The following is a 10,020-nucleotide window of genomic DNA, read 5'->3' on the forward strand; positions in this document are numbered from 1 at the left end:
TTCAGGAAACATCCTCTCGCAATTTTTGATGAAATCCAATGGATGCCATCCATTATGTTTCTTGGCGGGATCGAAGCACTCCTCACCTTCCAATAGCTTCATAAGTGGCGTGCCATTACAGACAACACCAAGCCTATCTTTGATTTTACTCTCGAGATCGAAAATTTTGCCTTGAATTTTCGATGTATTTTGCTCACACTTTTGTACACATCCGGTAACTTTCTCTCCGGTAACTTTCTCTCCTAAATCTCTTTCAGTGTCTGAAACTGCCTTTTTCAACTGTGATGTTCCATGTTGACATTCGTTTACAATCTCAGTTTTAAGACCGAAAATTTTTTCGTCTACTTTTGTTTCAACTAGAGGCTCTACTTTCTCTTGGATGTTGAGAATTTCAACATCAAACCTACTGTTAAATGTTGTCAATTTCCCCCTGCATAGTATCCATATTTTTATTAATTGTGTCAATTTCAAACTTCATAGTATTTACCACAGAGCTTAAATTACCCACTTTTTGTTCTACCTGTTCTATTTGTTTACTAATTTTAATTCCTTGTTCTTCGACCTGTGCTTTAAGCTGACCAACTTGTGTTTTAAGCTGCTCGTCAATGTGTGTTTTAAGCTGATCATTCTGTGTTTTGAGCTGCTCACTCTGTCCAGCAATTTGTTTGGTTAATTGTTCAAATAAATCGTTCATGCTTAAAATTTTCACGCTGTTTTGTTCTACGAAATCGGAGTGTTCCGATCCTACATCAAAATTTTCTTTCGGTTCTTTCTTTATCTGTGGTGAATCAAACATGTCAGTGGATTCGTTCACGTACCCACTATCATCTACAAAGTCATCCTCTACTTCCTGTTTTATTCCTTGCTGTGTTCTAGGCAATCTCGACATTTCAATCTGTTCGTTAACATGTTCGTGATACTGTATGTACGCCAATTGTCTTCCGCTAACACCATCTGTTATCTGGCCGCATACACTCCTGTCATTGCCAGCCGCATTTTCCATTACGCTCGGCACATCTACCGTGTCTACGTTCCTGTCCATACTGAATGCAAATTACACCTCTCCACCGTACTTTATGTTCACTGCTATTTACTTTACTGAATAATATTGCAATTCGTGCCACTGAACATCCAATGTTCGGTATTCACATTAATTTGTGACCGATAACAACTGGACGTCCTGTCACGGTCGCCACTTGTAACACTGCGCGCAGGGCACACGATACTCTTTAAAGCCTGTACTATGGTAAGTTGACGGGCTTCACCTTATGAGAAAGGATTTTCGTATAGATATTGACCGCGTGTACCTAAATGGAGGCAAATCAGACTTACACCCATTCTGTAATAACAATGATACGTCAAGCAAGTCCGAAATGCAACTACACGTCAGGACGGACAAAAAGCAACACAGCAGATGCTACCAATTTGTTAATAATACGGTCGCCAGCCTAATTAGGCATTAACTGAGTTTCTTCCCTGTACAAGTTGATGTATATTCATGCAAAACAACACGTAGTAACACTGCATAATACAGGGTGATTCAAAAAGAATACCACAACTTAAGGAATTTAAAACTCTGCAACGACAAAAGGCAGAGCTAACCACTATCTATCGGCGAATTAAGGGAGCTATAAAGTTTCATTTAGATGTACATTTGTTCGCTTGAGGTGGTGTTGACTAGGCGTCAGCATCAGTTGATGCTAAGATGGCGACCGCTCAACAGAAAGCTTTTTGTGTTATTGAGTACGGCAGAAGTGAATCGATGACAGTTGTTCAGCGTGCATTTCAAACGAAGTATGGTGTTAAACCTCCTGATAGGTGGTGCATTAAACGTTGGTATAAACAGTTTACAGAGAATGGGTGTTTGTGCAAAGGGAAAAGTTCTGGACGGCCGAGAACGAGTGATGAAAATGTAGCACGCATCCAGCAAGCATTTGTTCGCAGCCCAGGAAAATTGACTCGCAGAGCTAGCAGAGAGCTGCAAATTCCACAATCAACTGTATGTAGAGTCCTACGAAAAAGATTAGTTATGAAACCTGAACGTCAACTACCCGAGGCGATGGATCGGCCGCCAGGCAGCCCGTGACAGAGCACTTCATCACTGGCCGCCAAGAAGCCCTGATCTTACCCCCTGCGATGTTTTCTTATGGGGGTATGTTAAGGATATGGTGTTTCAGCCACCTCTCCCAGCCACCATTGATGATTTGAAACGAGAAATAACAGCAGCTATCCAAACTGTTACGCCTGATATGCTACAGAGAGTGTGGAACGAGTTGGAGTATCGGGTTGATATTGCTCGAGTGTCAGGAGGGGGCCATATTGAACATCTCTGAACTTGTTTTTGTTTGAAAAAAAACCTTTTTAAATACTCTTTGTAATGATGTATAACAGAAGGTTATATTATGTTTCTTTCATTAAATACACATTTTTAAAGTTGTGGTATTCTTTTTGAATCACCCTGTATGGTAAATTTTAGAACCAGAAAATCTACTGAACTGATAATTTCACTTTCTGTACTAATAGGGATAAACCATAAATACATAACACTACACTATAATGTTTAACACAAAAATTCGTACTGTCTATTGATCTGATTAAAATCAGGCATAAGTTACCCTAGAAATAGCACTTTCGAATCACACACACAATGTAAATTTTGATAAAGATAAAACACTGATAAATTTTGGTTTTTTATATTAACTTTAACTTTGCTAGTCAAATCAGTTTGGAACACTCCAGAATTTAACTGAATAAAAAAGGAGGGGGGGGGGGGGGGGGGGGGGGGACCCTGAAACTGTTGTGATCACTGTATTAGAAAATTTGATTACTGAAATCATTATGTGCTCAAGATTTCCAATATATGAGTTACTACTCTTTTCATCTTATTTCCTGCTCATTTAAATACCATTATATCTGTCTCGAAATAATTAAACTTCATTACTAATTCAATATCAAAATTAACTTCCAACTTTGTCAGACCTTCGTTATTCATCTATTTGTTCATTAACAAAACAGTTCTTTAAACATCATTCTAACATAGCTAGGTCTGCAGGTAATTATTATTAATACAAACTTTAATTTTTCATTTTGGGACACTCGGATTGCACAACATTTGGAAAGGACCCTGTCTACATAGTTGTGAGGATAATTAAATGATAGGACAGTTCTGGTAAAATTTGAGTTGTTATTGAACAGTATGGGACAAAAGTAACACTGGTCCACACGAATACAGTACTAAAAGTTTCAACCTGTTCATATTGATGCGGCGGTTGGAGGGCGGCGAGATGGCGAGGCACAGATCACACCTACAACCACAGCAATGGCTCTTGATGTATCGGCACTTTACTTCTTCTTAGCATCACAATACTTTTCCATTTAGTGCCTATGGAATTTTGCCATGCTGTATAGGCGTTGGAAAGGCATATCCGAGGCTCAATGGAACCACGTCTTCCAGGAGAGCCTCCTCGATCCAGAACGTGTTGCTCAGACCAGTGCCCAACTCCGACTACTACTGCTGAACCCGTTATGCCGTGCAGCGCCCGTGCGCATTTTCCCGCGCTCGTCTGCCATCCACCTTTTACCGCTCCCTTACAGACAGGGCATTCACCCGAGGTTTTGCATTCTACATATCCTAATATATTGCCTACGTATGGACCAGCCGCACAATTACAACTTTAACATCTTACAACAGTCTCAACATTTGTTACACTTCAATTCTATTACAATATTGCTTGAAATTTGACATAAACATTAATATTCACATTGAAATTTGTTTACAGTTTTCTTAACACAATGACATGAAACAAAAAAGAAATGAAATCAGTACATTGATTACATTAATTTAACGAAAAATCAGATGGAAGAAAAAAAATTATTTATATGTACAATAGTACAACGTCGTCGTTGTTACAGCGTGTGTTTGTATTTAGTTTGTCCCCACCCAAAAAACCCCAATTTCCCCTGCTTGTCCCGTTAGTTTCATTATATTTTTTGGAGGAATATCCGTTTGGTGGTTTTTCGATCTATTTTCATGTTTGTCGTCATGTTTACATGATGATGTCATAGGAATGGTATGGGAGTTGTTGTGAATGGTCATTTCCGCCATAGTGGTGACGTCATTGGTCAAAGCAGAGGGGTGGAATCGGACGCTTCTGTTACCCCCAAGCAACGGTGCAGGAGTCAAATTCGGAGAGAGTACACAACATTGCAGGACCTGTACAACATTGCAGCTTCTTATAATTTGCCTTCGAAAACAGTCAGACATCAAAATGATGCCATCAGCGTCATTGTTGGGCACTGATAATAAAATTTAAATCAAAATTTAAGAGAATGTTAATGGCTACATGGCTGATAATGTACATATATCCTGGTGTAGATCTTACTGAACCAGAATGGAGCGCATGAATATTTGAGGTATTGAAATATTGCCATGAAATGGTTGATAATTTGTGGTACAAACCTTCACCAAGAAGAGTTCTCAATATCCCATGCCTTTTGTTTACATCAGGAACAGCCTTAGGTATGTGGTGTAATGATTTCCTTTTCTTTGTCAAAAACAGCATCCTCTGTGGCACACGTTTCCTCTTATGGATCTATGGATCTTTTTTTGGGCTGATGAAAGAGATACACTACGGGTTCTAACAGCACCTACATTTCCCCACAATGTTGTCACCCCTCTTTTTTTTTTTTTTTTTTTTTTTTTTGGCTAGCTTAACTTCATTCAAGAGTTGACAGTTGACATACCAGCAATGACTTCCGAAAACATTGAGACTATCTTTTTCTTTTCATCTGACAATGCTTCTTGGGCTAGCATTTGTGCTTACTTGGGCCAAAATTGCTTCCCTCTCACCAATCACAGATACATCTTCATCATCAATAACAAGTGCATCTGACACTACACGATTTTGAAGGGGAATTTCCCCTCTGCCCTTCTTTTCTGTTTGGCAAACAATATGAATGTGCTTACACATATTTAATTTAATACTGTAATCAATGCATGTGTAAGAATACTGATGAATGCACACTTCACATTTACTGTACACTAATTTATACTTGCAAAACATCATTGTCTTTCACAAGGCAGACATCGTTTGATTTTGAAGACAGTATTTCCCAACCACTGTCTTCCTTAGTAATGAAGTCATCCATTAGAACAGACTCAAAATCATCTGTTAAAATACACTCATGCATAGTATGAATGTCTTTTATTGTACTAGTTACCTTTCCGTTCACAATCACAGTAAGCCTATCAAACAGCTTTGCAGTTACAAACGACATCAGTGCAGATATACCTTTGTCCAGGCTTTTCACTTGCTTTGCATTAGCATGTACATATTTCAAAGCCTTGTTCTTCCAATACAGCAACATCTCTTACCTTCATTAATGTCTTGACAAGCTTGTACACCTCAGTTCTCTTGTCCTTATGCAAAACTTTACTGTTAATGTTGTTCCTCCATGCTCCATCCACATGCCAGGTGCCATTCAAGTCTCTTTTTTAGGAGGCCCCATTGCTCTGTTCCAAGCAGTACTGTAGGTTTCTGCCATATCTGACATGAATACTTTGGGGCAGATATATCCAACCTGAGTCCTTATGTAGTTGAAAAATATATTTAACAAATCACTGTAATTTCTGTTGGAAATGAGGAAAGTGGATAGAAATCCTTGCCTCATATCATCCAGTACTAGTATTGTGCTAAGTTCAAAATCATAGCCATTTAGACCATCAATCCCATCAACATAAATATAATCACTTCCATATTATGCCAATAATTCATCTTGTGCAGTGTTCATTATTACTAACATGAAATCCTCACTTCTCAATTCCGGGTGCTGGTCAGTGATTATTTCTTGAGGCTTATAAAATAATACACACGAATTATCACTTTGCGTAATTCCTTGCACCCAAGGTTTGACGCTGATGGCATCATTTTGATGTCCGACTGACTTTGAAGCCAAATTATAAGAAGCTGCAATGTTATGCAGGTCCTGTAATGTTGCGAGATGTACTCTCTCCGAATTTGAATCCTGCACTGTTGATCAGGTTTTGTCAAGAACAATGGGAAACAGGATTCCTACAGCAATGTCTGCAGCTATGCTCTCATGTTCTTGTGGCATTGGATTCAAATGACTTAAAGTCTAGATCAGGTCCAACATGAGTTGACATAAAATTAACAAGGCACTTTTCGTCGTTATAGAGGACTTTAATCTCTGCAGGGCATTTTCCATCAATTTTGTTACTACCTGCCATTTTGAGGTGTCTCATACCTTCATCTTTGGAAAGAAACTGACCTGAATTATGGCAAACATACTTACAGGTTGAGCAATTATCAACAAACTTAATGCCACAGTGTTTTATGAATCTCGATTGTGTAGTATGTTCAATTTTCTCTTTCCACTTCAAAAATTCAACTTCACTATAAAACTTCAGATTTCACACGTATTTGATGAGTGGCATGGAAATGATCAATCCAACACTTTTTTGACTCTGCTTCAAATGTGCATATCATACACTTCAACCTCTTCTGCTGCTTCATTACACCATGAACATCTTGTTGGTGGTGTTTTAAACTCCTTTTCCAAGTAAAACTCTTGTCACATATGTAGCACTGATAGGAACATGAAGGTTCATTATTTGTAACATGAGATACGATTTTGTTCAACTGCTGTGGGTGCGCTGTGGAAATATGCTGCCTCAGAGTCTCCCAATAATTGTAATCGTTTCCACAAATTTCACCCTTAAAAGCACTCGTTTTAAATGTTGCAATTACACAAGCTGCTAAGAAGTACGAGGTGGTGGTCGCTCTACTGCCGAGTGGAACAGGAGAGGAAATGACAACTAGTGGTGCAGGGTACCCTCCACCGTGGACCATACAGTGGCTTTCAGAGTACCTATGGGATGTTATTCTACATTTTACCAGGGAAAACTCGGGAATGTTATTAAATCGCAAGGAATTCTACATTTAACTGTAGCATTGAAACTGGGTTTTATTGAGTTTTATAAATAGCAAATTTTAAAATAACTTATATTCGAAAATGTGTTACTTACATGAATACTATTCCATATAAATTAGTGATGTTTAAAAATTGGTTAAATTACTGCTTGTGGCTGGTATATAGTACAGCTAAGAGAAAGGAAAATTCATTATTGTGGTATCCTGCCCCTTCCCCCCCCCCCCCCCACTTCCCCCCCCCCCCCCCCCCTCCCCTCCTCACCCCACCCTACCTTCCCCTCTTACCATTACTTTGTCAGCAGCGTATTGACATGTTCGTACTCCTCACACCTTGAATTCTCAGGAAATTTTTTTGAGTAGCCATCCTGGAAGTAGCTTAGGGCTATTAAATTATTAATATTGCCATTGTGCATTATTTCCTTTGCACTGAAGAGGTGATGCAGTTAAAGTGAAGTACATTTGCAGGAGTTGCACTATTCCACAATGTAATATGAAATACAGCATGTGGAATAATGTTCTCCTTCAGATTTATTGAGGCTGTTGTGACAGCCCAAAAGAAGTCAGTAGTGTCCCTGTGAGAGCTTTTGTAGTGTATGTGTTTCATTGCAAATGAATGAACGTTAATGTGATAACTCACATCTCATGTTTTAATCAATGTATTTGCAGATCCTATTCCTACTTTACTATATTTTTTGTGTTCAGTATTTTGATTTGATTTACATAATGACCATGTGATGTCCTGTCCCTATCCTAATTTATTACACTGTGGCACCCAACTTAGGGTGTAATTTAACGTACACAGTACATTCTTTTTTTATTTTTTGTGTTTACCTGATAATTTGTTGTTTTGTGTGATCATTACTAAGCTAAGCAAATACTGTTTTTTTTCAGTTTTAGATAATTTTAGCCATGAGTACTGTAATATGTTTCAACCAAATTGTTATCTGTTTCACCAACTAAAGTACTCGGCTCCCTGAAACAGTAATCATACCGTATTGCGTTCTTTGTTTCAAAGCTTTTGAGGAGGATTTAAATTTTCGATGTAGTGGCAAAAATGTTTTTGTTTTCTTGAAGTGCTCAGAGTTTAATATTTCATTTAGTAAGCATTTGATTTACTATTTTGAACTACAGATATCTGACAGTTGGTCACTTACAGCATATTCCCTTATTTGTTTTATTCAGATGTCTGTCAGATGTCAATAAAAGTATATCCTTACAGAATTTGTTTCTTATTGATTACCTTGTCCATTTAACACAACTGAAATAACCCATTGGAGAAATGAAGGGGTACCATTAAAGCTCATCACTTGATAAGTATTTGTTAATGAAATGGTCATACTAGCAATGTTACGTAGTGATATACACATTACAAATGGTGCTGCATTGCTTCTCAGTCAATACACAATGCATGGTCCCAGCCCTCACCATCACAAAAATCCAGCTGTTTAATAATGTGCTGCGTATATCCTTCTCAGTACCTGTGGCTGCCCGAGTTGTGAACTAGGGTTGACAACTGTCAGTGCTATCTTATGATGTCTGTGCTGTACATAGTTCTCAATGTGTAGTTCTACACTGAACACCCAAGATTATTTCATCAAACGGATTCTTTCTGGCTAATCAAAAACTCACGGCCTTCTTCTAATGTAGAAAATACACACACCCACATGCACGTTCATGCAACCACAACTCTCTCACAAATGAGCACTGTGTCTGGCCATGAGCAAGGCCTTTTGGCCAAAAGTGCTCACATGTATAGCAGTCTTTTTGTTGTGTTTGTGTGCGGTGAGTTGAAATATAGCCCTTTCAAAATTAAAATATTGGACCTTATGCAGCTAACAGTTTATAATATTTGAAAGTCTGATGGAGATATGTGAAAACTCATAGAATAATTTCCATCTTCATGTGTCTTCAGCTGGTATGTTCACACAAGACATGGGAACTCTAAACTGTTTTTTTTTTTTAAATTACAATTTAACTGTTAGGAAACAAAGCTAAAAGATTCTTTGCATGAGAGGGGTACCTTTCATTAATGAGGTAGGCAAAGTGTTTTCCTGTGAGTATTGATTCTGCATAAAATTCCATTTAGAATCTGTAGAGTTTTTATTGCCATCTAGTGTCAACTTCTGCATCTGGCCAGTGGATAACCTTACAGCACACTGTTATGAAATAAACTTTTTTGCATGCTACAGTCATCATACACACACATTTGTAAAGCAGCTGAGTGCTTAACATGGTGAAGTAAAGTTTTCTCAAAATACGTTATGTATCCTAGTGCATCCCTATGTCACTCCCAATCACAAGCTCGAGCCATAGGTGTCACATCCCTGTGGAAGATCCATGTGTAAGACCTGCCCATTTCACTAGCCCAGCACTTTCTATTCCAGTCCACAGGCTTATCCTACCCTATTGAAGAGACCAGGCCTGCTTTGAAAGCAGTTGTGTTATATACCAGCTCTGCTGCAGTAATTGTTCAGATTTTTATATTGGTATGACTATCAACCAGGTGTCAGTGAGGATGAATGGCCACCACAAAACTGTGGCCAAGAACAAAGTGGACCACATTGTAGCACAACATGCAGCTTGCATAACATACTTGATTTCAATAGCTGATTCACAACCCAGGCCATCTTGATCATCCCCTTCATCACCAGCATTTCTACACTGCACAAATGGGAGTCATCCTTACAACAAATTCTCCACTCCTGAAATCATATCCTCGTCAAATTAAGCTAACCTACCGACCCTGCATCTTCTACCCAACTGCTTCCAGCCCCCTCTGTCCCGTCACTTCACAATTTGCCTCCTCTCACCCCCATTGTATCCACCGGTCTTTTTTTCTTCTCTGCTCCCCATCTTCTCCCTCCCACACAGCTTCCTGATGCGGCACCTGCCTGCCCTATCCTGCTCCCTCTAGTTCCTGCATGCCCTGCCAGAAGGGCAGATTCCTTTTTCCTCACCCATATCCCACTGTCCCTCCCCCTTCCCTGCCCTGCTCTGGATTATTGCTTCTGTTCAACACGTTTCTGTTGCAGTACCGGTGGAGGTAGCAGTTGTGTGTATGAGGTGTTCT

This window comes from Schistocerca cancellata, chromosome 1, assembly GCF_023864275.1.
Source record: "Schistocerca cancellata isolate TAMUIC-IGC-003103 chromosome 1, iqSchCanc2.1, whole genome shotgun sequence".
NCBI classification, from domain to species: Eukaryota; Metazoa; Arthropoda; class Insecta; order Orthoptera; family Acrididae; genus Schistocerca; species Schistocerca cancellata.